This window comes from Brienomyrus brachyistius, chromosome 5, assembly GCF_023856365.1.
Source record: "Brienomyrus brachyistius isolate T26 chromosome 5, BBRACH_0.4, whole genome shotgun sequence".
NCBI classification, from domain to species: Eukaryota; Metazoa; Chordata; class Actinopteri; order Osteoglossiformes; family Mormyridae; genus Brienomyrus; species Brienomyrus brachyistius.
This window is the reverse complement of record NC_064537.1, coordinates 10,795,943-10,807,338: the sequence shown is the minus strand read 5'-3', so window position 1 is coordinate 10,807,338 and position 11,396 is coordinate 10,795,943.

Genomic DNA, 11,396 nt, shown 5'->3' with positions numbered 1-11,396 from the left:
CTCAAGTGTACAGTGGCAAATGGGCAGAGCTCATTAAGTCAACATGAGTCGGTTACGATGGTGATGTCATTTCCTGGAATCAACGACAGATGTGATTGTTCCCCTTAGCCGGAGATTGCACTTTTTTTATTGGCAGAAGGTTTTCTAAGTTATGGCTAATGTTCTCTGTTAAACCAGACCCACACATCATGAATAGCCTCAAACAAAAAACAAATGGTTTTCTATGTTATGGCTAATGTTCTCTGTTAAACCAGACCCACACATCATGAATAGCCTCAAACAAAAAAAATGCAATATGAATGGCAGACTTGCATTATTTAAATGAAAACGTAGTGCGAATGATAGAATGGTAGAATAAGACCTTTAATTTACTCTAGCAAAAATTAGTCATCCTTAAGGCAAATGCAGACCCAGCATTGTAATTAGTTTGTTAAAAAAAAAAGCTGCATATCATGACCAATTAAGTCACCGGCAGTTTTTGCATATATATTTTTTTCAGAATAAGGTAATAACGTAACTACAGCATACTCACCATCGCATGGTGACAACTGGAACCTGTAATTCTAGGAAAAAAACATCTGATTCATCAAATGTAATTACCAAGGCTTCATGCAGCAGTGATTGATGTCAAATGAATGAAAGTAAATGTGAGTAAATGGCCACACTTTGTGTCACTCTTTTATACTGAGCATTAGCTAAGGCTGCTGTTAACAAGCAGCTTCTAACGGCATTATTGTTAATAGATGAGTCGTGTGGTTCTGTGCCTAAAGTGAGGCTTTGTGTTCATCAAAGACTCCCATCTCTCTTCGGGGTTGTGGATGCATCCAGTGGGCAGGAGGTGGGGGGGGGGGGGGGGGCGGTCCAAAATGGGCATTGGCATGTCTGGTATTTTTTCCCCCAGGCAAATGCTGCCTTTTAAAACCAGGATGTTGCATGGGCCCAACCATGTCCGCAATCGCCACGGCAACGATCCCCAGGACTACACGTCACACGTGCCGCCCCCACGTGGAGGGAGAAGGAGCAGCCTACCCCCCCCCCCCTTCAAATTCATTTCCCGTTGAATTCTCCTGCACTGCGCACAAGGATGACTCATAGCTGATGAGCACGCACACGAGGCGGCCCCTTGCTGCAGTCTCAGACAGCGTCCTGCCTCATCAAACCCACCCTCACCTGCACCCCTCTCCCCTAACCCTAACCCATGGAGCATCCTGAGCTCGAGTTCAGGTCTTAACATGGTTTGCATGATTTGTTGAGGCCGGAGCACCTCTGCCTGGTGCCCGTCTCCTGCCCTGCCACGTGACCTTTACCGGAGTAATTACTGTGCCCTGTGATCTGCCCAGCAGTGAGCCTCTGTGTAATTCCAACATTTTCTTCCCCTGTTAAACATGCAGACTCAAGCAGCCTAAAGTACAAACAGCCTGGAAGCCGCAGAAGGAGTTTAATCTGACGCCTGCATTGCATGGCTTTGGAATGACCCAGCAGTCTCTCTCTCTCTCTCTCACCTCACTCACACACGTGCATGCCATGCCTCACACCTAAGCGCACGTTTTCACATCTGTTGGCGCTGTTGCATATATTCAGCGAGACGGCACTAATGACGTATTCCTGAGTGCCCAGTGTGCTTCCTGGAAAAAAAAGAGGCCAAATTATGACTTTCATCCCAGTGGAGATGGGCGGAAAGGAGGAGGAAGATGGGAGGGAGGCTTTCGTGAGTCTTTATGTATTTTATGTCCTGATCAGAGCGCCTGCAGTATCACTCTTCCGTAGTCGTTTCCCTCAGGTGCCTTTGTTAAAAGTTTCCCTTTGCACCTCTAAAGTTTCAGTAGCAGCAATAATGTAGGTTTTTTTTTTGTCTATGTAAGTGGCTTGGGTCAAACCTGAGCTGTTATTCACTAATTGCAGCCTGGCGCCCCCTGGCGGTCAGACAAAATGAAATCGTTCCACCAGGTAAGGGACCAACCCGCCAGGGTATGTCTGGCTGCTACGATGCGGCTTGGTTAGCTTAGCGATGTCCCCGGTTTGCATTTTGCCAGCACAATCCGTTTCCCTGGGCTGCTATGTCAGATACTGGTCATAGAAAATTAGTGGTCACAGGACTTTAACTGTTTAATAATACAAATACAAAAGTCATAGAATAGACTGATCTGTTGACATGTCGATAGCAGAAGATGGCATATTCTGATCTGAACGGCAGTGGATGTTATCATGCATCCTTTAATAATGTATGTATAATTAAACACACTCACAGTCGTAGCTACAGTTCCCTAGCAACATATAACGATTTTTTTCTGATGTAATTATTTCTCTGGACAAAGAGGAGCCTATATGTTATTCAATTTTTAATTGATAATTAAAAGGACTATTTTCCTGTCTTCCTACAAGAATATGGAACATTATCTTCCCTGATAGTCACAGCGCATTGAATCGCAGATTGGAGAGACAGCAGAATGACTGGCTGCTCTTAGGTAGGAGTCCTTTGAACAAGAATGTTTAACTCCCTGCCGATTCCTCAATTTGCCTGGCATTTCGAATATCACACCACCGTCGAAGTGAGGTGCCAGCCTTCCTCTGAACCTCTTAAAGGGCCAAAGCACCTGACGAACGTCGGGGCACTGAGTCGCGCAGCAGCTCTGGCACTGGACACATGACCAGGGAGCTGAGGATCCAGGAAGAATCAGATGTGGCCGTTGCACATAAGGTGCTAAGTTCAACAGCTGTCTGCTTCTACCGCATAAGTACATTTGGGATCTAAATCCATTTCTATATTAAGATATTTGACCAGCGTTCTACAAGGATTATTGAATTTATCTGGTTTTCATTGTAACCCAGCATTCACCTCATTAACTGAAATAATTGTTTAGACTGACATTAACTTACCTTTTGTGACTTTTATTAGTCTTACATCACAGCCGAAGGATCAGTCTGTTATTTCCTCAGGAATAAGACACTAGATGTTACTTTATTGTCCAGTTAATTATTCAGCTTAATAGTTATAAAGCAGTTCATAATAAATGCAAGTGTGGGTCAGCAGGAGTCTCACTGATGGCACAATACTGGATTTGGGTGACCTTTTGGGTTTCCATGGCGATTGATTGAACTGCCCCAAGCCCACAGTTACCTCAGTTGTTGAAGGTCAGCCAGCCCTGAATGGACTTACCTGGGCTTGATAGGGCCAGTTTGGTGGAGGTGAGCTGTGGTTGGAATGATGCTTTTCGAGGTCACCTTTTTATAACTGCCTGCTTTATATTTTGTCCTTCATCATAACTGGTTTTTGATCATGATTTAATCCTTAAAGGGGCTTGTTCTGTGGTGGAGGTTTGCTGCATAACCTGCAGCTTGAAGATTACAGTGTAGGATCATATAGAAATTAGTGCTGAAGCCTAGTTTGATTATCATTTGATGCTAAGAATAGATTCGCACTGTAACACATTCCTGCTAGGCATGTAAAACTAATGACAGGAAGAATCAACCGCAGGCTCCCAACCACCCTTTATCCTGGTCTGACGTAATATTATGCCAGCGGCCTGTTATTCTTTTCAGTAATTTAATTTTTTAAAAGAGAAATTAATTCCAGCATCGAGAAAGAAAGTACACCGCAATAGAGATGGGGTATTTCATTAAATGTAATTTGATATTTGTCAAATGAACGAATGAGATTCAATTATTGAATTTGGATCAAATGTCTGTGTGTTTTGTTTGTATTAAGTGAAGGGAAAAAGGTTAATAATATATAATGATATAAAAACTGGAACATGACTGAGTGCGCCGGTGGACTTTTGGCACAACAGAAATATTATACACAGTTAATTATGTACTTGTTTCTCTCTCTCCCTCTTTCTCTCAATTCAAAAATAAGTTCTTTGTGTTTAATACTGTGATTTCTCACATTCCGTATATGATAGATGCTCCACATGACTCTCTCTTCCATCCATCCATCCATCCATCCATCATCCAGGGATGTTGTTTCTGTCTCACACCAGGCTTCCCAGCTTCGCTCTTCCAGCTCCCATAGGAATGACAGTGTTGGTCCACAATGCCTGTGATAGGCTCCTGGCCCCCAAATGATGCTGTACCGGAAAAGTGGTTAGACAATGGATGATGTGTGACACAATAGAATGCCTCCATAATGCATAATACAGAAATATCACAACAGAATGTTACACACGTGATAGTAAATTAGTGATCTTCTCAATAATTTGCATGCACTACTTAGGTGACAACATCTTAGTCTTCTGTGTTTTAATCTGAGGGGAGTATTTGAATGAAGAGAGCAGTCTTTGATTCACAAATTAACATATGCCTGAGGCTCCTCTGCAGCGATCTCCATCCAGGGTAGGTGGGGATGAAAGACTGTCCACTTCTGGTGCGTCTCACTCGACCACGAAGCGGTGATTCTTTGCACACGACTGAAAAAGTGATGCCACGGGTTGTGAGACACCTGTGATATCTGAGGTGACAACGCTAGCGAAACGCCACGTCGACTCTCATCACATGGAAGCGGCGGTCCGGGGATGATGAGAGAGACTCCAAATCACATTATGCAGCAGCTTCTGAGAAGTGCGGTCATTACACAGCATCGTGCAGCACTTCTCCAGTAAAGACTTCTGGTATGATCATCACCTTTCCATGAATGGCCTGGATGCTGCTGAATATACCAGAGAAACGAGACTTCCTTTGTATCGCCGCATGGACGACGAAAAACTATATCATATATAATACTGGTATGTAAGCTTAAAAGACAATCACTGGTCCTTTTTTCAGCTGTGCTCTGTTTTAAAATGATTACAGCCATTATGTTTGCTCAATTTGAGTTGGGTAGTTTGAGATGAAACACCGTATGCTATAAACAAATTCTGCCAAAACTACCTAACGGAGAATATAATGCGATCTGATGATCTTTCATTATTACGGGCCTCAGTTTCATTTCTACATGGTAGGGACAAAATCAGTTTCGAATACCCCCTGTAAACACACGGATCCTCCCACAGTGATAGGGTCCACACCCAAATCTATGCCCTTGCTTATAACAAATAGCCCGCAAGGAAGCTATCTATACACTATTAACAAACAGCGATGCATTGTGCCAACTAATCCACAACATTAAAGGTAACTTCCCATAAATCACTGCACCAGCACGTGGCCAATTGTACGTCATCTGTTGCCATTCCGTCAGATTTTTTTCTAATATTTTTACATGATCTGATGTTTTTATGCAGCGATCTGTGTGGAGAGAAAACGGTAATGATAGCGAAGAACGCGTTTTATGTAGGAAGAAAGGGGAAGCTTTTATTATTATTATTATTATTATTATTATTATTATTATTTAAAAATTTATCAGCAAGATATGGATTTTTTTTTCTCCGGCTCAAGTCAACTCTTATTATCAATCTGATTATAGAGTGGCGATGAAAGAGCTGTGAGATGTAAAACCTGAACAAAGCAAAGTGTTTGACTTAAATGGCTGCTGACACAAGCATCCAGTACCATATGGGGATAGTGTGTAAGAAAGCAGGTGTCTGTCGCTACCGATAAGATTGCTATGTAAATTAAGCGCACGTCGTGCATCGACCAACATTAAACATTTGAGTTACGTACGTTTTAGAAAAGTTATGATACTTAAGATTTTTCTTTTTTGCTATCTGTTGGAGGCTCACATAATAAATTTACTTGGATGAATGGTGTGACACTAATGAGGCATTTTTTCAGCAGATCGAGAGAACGCAGCTGTTAAATAATCTGTTGTCTACCCTGTGAACATCCCACATTGCGGACCACAAATCTTTTCCATATCAACGTTTCCTAGTCCGAGTTTGCTGTTCTCCCACTATGCCACCATTTTCCACTTCCTTCCTGCTCCCACTTCAGGTCCACCCCAACAGTCTTTGTCAAATTACCCAGTTAAATTGCCCTGCGTTCTCTATTAATTCAGAGTTAAATATTAAATATTTAAGTAAAAGGACGAGACCCATCATAAATTACCCTCCTCTCATTTATCCGGAGTTACGATATTTTTTGAGACTTTTCTTATCAGGTCACAATCTTATTTGCCAATTCCGTTTCGTTTGGAATTGTTTTATTTTGGATTTTTTAATCAAAAGCCTGCTTGATGTAATTATTAAAAAGTAGTTAACGCGCATTAGTAGTGTTCATGCACATTATTGTTTTGCAGCCTGGTACTTAAGGCTCCGCGTGTACTAAGTAGCGAGTGTTGCTCCGGGATATAGATGGAAATTATGATTCTTTTCAGTGAATCGATTCTTTTGTGATCGTTTATATTTCGTATATGTTTAATAAAACGGTACTGTGATTGTTAATATTTTTTAGCTATTTTATTATGTAATATTTTTACATTTTATTATCTATTTTTATAGTATAACGGATAATACTATATATATTTCTTATGCACATTTCACGTGTCATTATGTATTATGTTTAACATTAATTGCATTGTACTTGAAATATGCACACCTGTGGGAGCTTCCGTGCCGAACGGACTAAACGAATCACCGAATCACTCAGGCTATAAATGTGTGTGTCTGTATAAATGTCCCAGTCCTCTTACATGACCCCTCTTTGTCTCACTAAAATAGTTCTTCCTTTGTTGCTTTGTTTTCATGTGCAACCTACACTACCAACATTGAGGAAACGCCTAGCATTTTTGGCATTACGCTTTAAAAATTACTACACGGATATTGGCTGTAATGTTTAAAAAAAATGAAAGAATGTTACAAATATTACACATTGGACGATAAAATAAGTAACTGTAGCAACAGTTGATTAGAGTTCTGCAATCTCTAAAAATTGGAAGTGTTTCCTCAATTTTGTCCACTAGGGCAGTGTTTTCCAACCCAGCCTCGACAGCGAGCCTGTACCGGGTAATCGCCCGTTACTGATTGGCTGGGAGCTGGGAGGGAGCAAAAACGTGGACTGTCCGGAGTTCCCCGAGGACTGGGTTGGGAAACATTGCATTAGGGTATGTTTGAGTTTGTTTTTGTTTGTATGACTTTCTTCTGCATCCTTTCCCCCTATTGTCCAAATATACGATCCATCCATCCATCCATCATCTCCCGCTTAATCCGGAGTCGGGTCGCGGGGGCAGCAGCCTCAGCAGGGAGACCCAGACTTCCCTCTCCCCGGCCACTTCGTCTAGCTCCTCTGGGGGGACCCCGAGGCGTTCCCAGGCCAGCCGAGAGACATAGTCTCTCCAGCGTGTCCTGGGTCTTCCCCGGGGCCTCCTCCCAGTGGGACATGCCCGGAATACCTCCCCAGGGAGGCGTCCCGGAGGCATCCTGATCAGATGCCCGAGCCACCTCATCTGGCTCCTCTCGATGCGGAGGAGCAGCGGCTCTACTCTGAGTCCCTCCCGAATGACTGAGCTCCTCACCCTATCTCTAAGGGAGAGCCCAGCCACCCTGCGGAGGAAACTCATTTCGGCCGCTTGTACCCGCGATCTCGTTCTTTCGGTCACTACCCAAAGCTCATGACCATAGGTGAGGGTAGGAACGTAGATCGACTGGTAAATCGAGAGCTTCGCCTTTTGGCTCAGCTCTCTCTTCACCATGACAGACCGATGCAGCGCCCGCATGACTGCTGACGCCACACCGATCCGCCTGTCGATCTCCCGCTCCATCGTTCCCCCACACGTGAACAAGATCCCGAGATACTTAAACTCCTCCACTTGGGGGAGGACCCCATCCCCAACCCGGAGAGAGCACTCTACCCTTTTCTGGCTGAGAACCATGGTCTCGGATTTGGAGGTGCTGATTCTCATCCCAGCCGCTTCGCACTCGGCTGCGAACTGCTCCAGTGAGAGCTGAAGGTCACGGCTCGATGAGGCCAACAGAACCACATCATCCGCAAAGAGCAGAGACCTAATCCTGAGGTGACCGAACCGGACGCCCTCAACGCCCTGGCTGCGCCTAGAAATTCTGTCCATAAAAACTATGAACAGAATCGGTGACAAAGGGCAGTCCTGACGGGCTGTCAAATATACGACATTCACTTAATTTGTTTTCTCCCAATATTTCTCTGCATATGGGATTCCCGTCTCACACCGTCAGAATTTTATTTATATATACACATATACATTATTTATATATACATATAATTCCTTCAATATCAAAAGCACTGTCTTCGTGTGATAGCCATCAGTTATAAGTAGCTAGCCTATCCAACTCACAAGTCAGAATCAAGGTGCCTTCAGCAAGGTTCGTTGACCCACTGGGTAGTATGATATCATTGATATGACATGCAAATGAGTGATAGACCACCAATCACAGTCCGAGAGTTTATGTGCGGGCGACCGGCACCAACCCCGGGCAAGATGGCAGCAGGCGCAGCCAGTGATTAGCCTCCTAAAGATCAACCTAAAATGCCTGACTTAACCTGCAAAAATACAATCAAATAAAGGTTGCTGTGGATTACAGAATCTATAAATGAAAAATTCTAGTGTCATGTCAAAGTTTTATCTTTACTGCAGGTTCCTCGCAGAGTCGGCGCAGCTGCCTACTTGGCAGTGGTAGCATCTCGCTATGAAGATTTTCTTTAGCAGGAATCAAGATGCTTATTACTGAAATGGCATAAGTAAAATTCAGAGGGGGACATTTTTTTTGCAAGGTAACTTACAAAAGGACCTGGAACTTGGACCAGGAACTGGCGCCATTATGGTTACAAGTCCATCTCACCAGCCTCTACATCGCCCTCTACCTGCACCCCGAGGGAACCACATACCTTCCAAATGAAGCCTTAGCTGGCCGACGATGATGTGGGTAAGAGTTTACATAGTGAAACGGCTGTAGAACGTCTGCTCATGTCACCTCACGTCATGTCATTTGTGAAGTTTTTGCCAAATTACTAACTGTTGCATTGATACATTGTAATAGTACTATGTTGCTGGCTGAGACATACTTTCTATTTGATAAAATTATTTTAATGGGGGATTCTTGTGGAAAAAGTCCTCCAAATTAATCTCATAAGATGTGCGTTCGTGGGGAAATGAAACAGGAGGCTGGTGAGCCATGCCAGGCATTTGAGCTTAATTTGAACTTTGCAGTGCCGGTGATGTGGCAGCAATTAGACCCTCCTGGAGGTGCATGGCGTAATTATCACACATCAGGGACACATGCGGGGTAATTGCAGTGTCTGTTCTCAGCACTTCGATTTTCTACCTTGTTACCAAAGACTGCAACACACTTGTGACTTTTTCTGTGACTCTTCCGTCCTTTATTAGCCTTCAAAACATGTAACTCAGCACCATCTTTTTAACTATGATAGTTGTTTACTTGTAGAGTTGATCTGTGTGTTCTGTCTCGTAAATACCTCAAATAAAAAGGATCTTAAAGAGACAAAGAAGATGCCAAATTCTGTCAAAATAAAAATAATCAGCCGGAAATGGTCTCTGCGGTATCTGCCAATGTCCTTACCATTGTTTGAAATATTAAATCTGCCATTTGCTGTCAAGAAAAATACAAGATTTTTCAGCACGAGGCTTCATTGTGGCTATCAGCAGTTTCTGAGATGTGACTCTGCTTCTTAAAGGCATCTGGTCAGGAAGCTCAGATGATCGCCCGGGTTCTGCGGTCGTGGAGGGTGACACACAAGCTTGAATGAAGTTCACCACAACGTGAAAAACTTTGCTGCATCTGTACCTCGGATTATAATAAGACAGGGATGTGTCCGTCACATAAATGGTCTGAGTCATCTACAAGCAGGCGTGAGCTCAGGCTGGCCCTGGTGGCGACCGGTTCTTCAAATTAAGCTACATTCTCTGAGATGAGTTCTTTGCTCCTGCTTCTCCAGCAGTGAGAGCAGGCGAGCGTGACGTGCTCTCGCCCCTCGTTAGGGGCGATAGGACTGGAACGTGCCAGCAGTGGAGGGGAGAAAACCAAAGGCACGTCTCCTGGGCTGCTGATGGAAAGGCAGCCGGGACAAATCTCTGCGGTGAGTCACCTGTCTGAGAACAACAGAGAACGAAGGACAGGAACAGAGCTGTAATCAAGGGGGAAAAAGCACCTCTGTGATAATGGAATACCAGAGTTGATAGTACATGTCCCAGTGGGGTACTTTAGCAGCAAAAAAAACATCTATTTTTATTTGCAAACCATAGGAGTTTTGCAGAGCCAATTGGTTTATCTGTCTATAAGGATATAAGGCTGATTCTTCTGTTCATGACTTTTAGCTTCTAAACTACAAAACCATTAGCAGATTCTTTCGTATTGCACTTCATAGCCTATTTAAGTCAATCTGGAGCCAGCGTTGAAAGTGGAGAAAATATTAAAAGGAATGCCATGACCCCCTTATTGTCACTCTGTGCTGAAATGTGGGCTGTACTTTGATGGTGTCTCTGATGGGATCTGCACAGGAAGGGGTATACACCAGTGTTTCCTAATCCGGTCCTTGGAGACCCAGAGCCGGTCCACATTTTTGCTCCCTCCGAGCTCCCTGTCAGACAGTCCACATCTAAAAACATGGACTGTCTGTGGGTCCCCAAGGACCGGATTGGGAAACACTGGTATAGACCACTATGCAGTAGAGTTGATACCAGAGAGACATTTACATTGATTTTTTTAGTCAGGTAATATATTCCTGGGGTCAACTCTCCGCCTGGGTCACATGTGTGTGGAGTTTGCATGTTCTCCCCATGTTGTCGTGGGGTTTCCTCCAGGTACTCCGGTTTCCCCCTACAGTCCAAAAACATGCTGAGGCTAATTGGAGTTGCTAAATTGCCCGTAGGTGTGCATGTGTGAGTGAATGGTGTGTGACTGTGCCCTGCGATGGATGGATGGATGGACTGGCTTCCTACTAGACAAGTGCCAGATATGAGAGCATCCAGTGTAGCAAAAAGATTATACCTAAGTGATAGTCAGTGAAGGTAAAGATTAGGTCGGCACACTTTCAGAATAAAAAGTAAAAATGTGTACCTTTGCTTGTTAGTGGGGCTGTGCCCTTGTACATTGTCCACTTCTGTACCCTAAAAGGTACCTACAGCTATGGGTACAGTTGACAGACCCTTGAGGGTGCAGCCCCAGTGACAAGCAAGGGTAGAATTCTTTACCCTTTTTTCTGAGAATGTAGTCAGATGAGTCAGTTGACGTGTTCCCAGAAAAGACAGATGTTAAGACTTTTCTAAAATACTGAAAAATACTCTGCCGATCAAATATAGACGGATCGTTCACTCCACCTTTGAGGAAAACACATGAGAAATGCCTAGAGTTCATCAGGCAGCATTGGTTTGCTGAGCGAAGAGTGTAAGGCCTGATGAGTGACAGCGTGTTGGTAGGTGCTGCTCCTCTGAAGGTTCTGAAAGGGAAGGTCCATTTCAGTCCATTAAATTCCAGATGTGAGGCTACATTTTTAAACATCTCCAGTGGTTTTGTAGCACAAGCAGACTTCCCTGT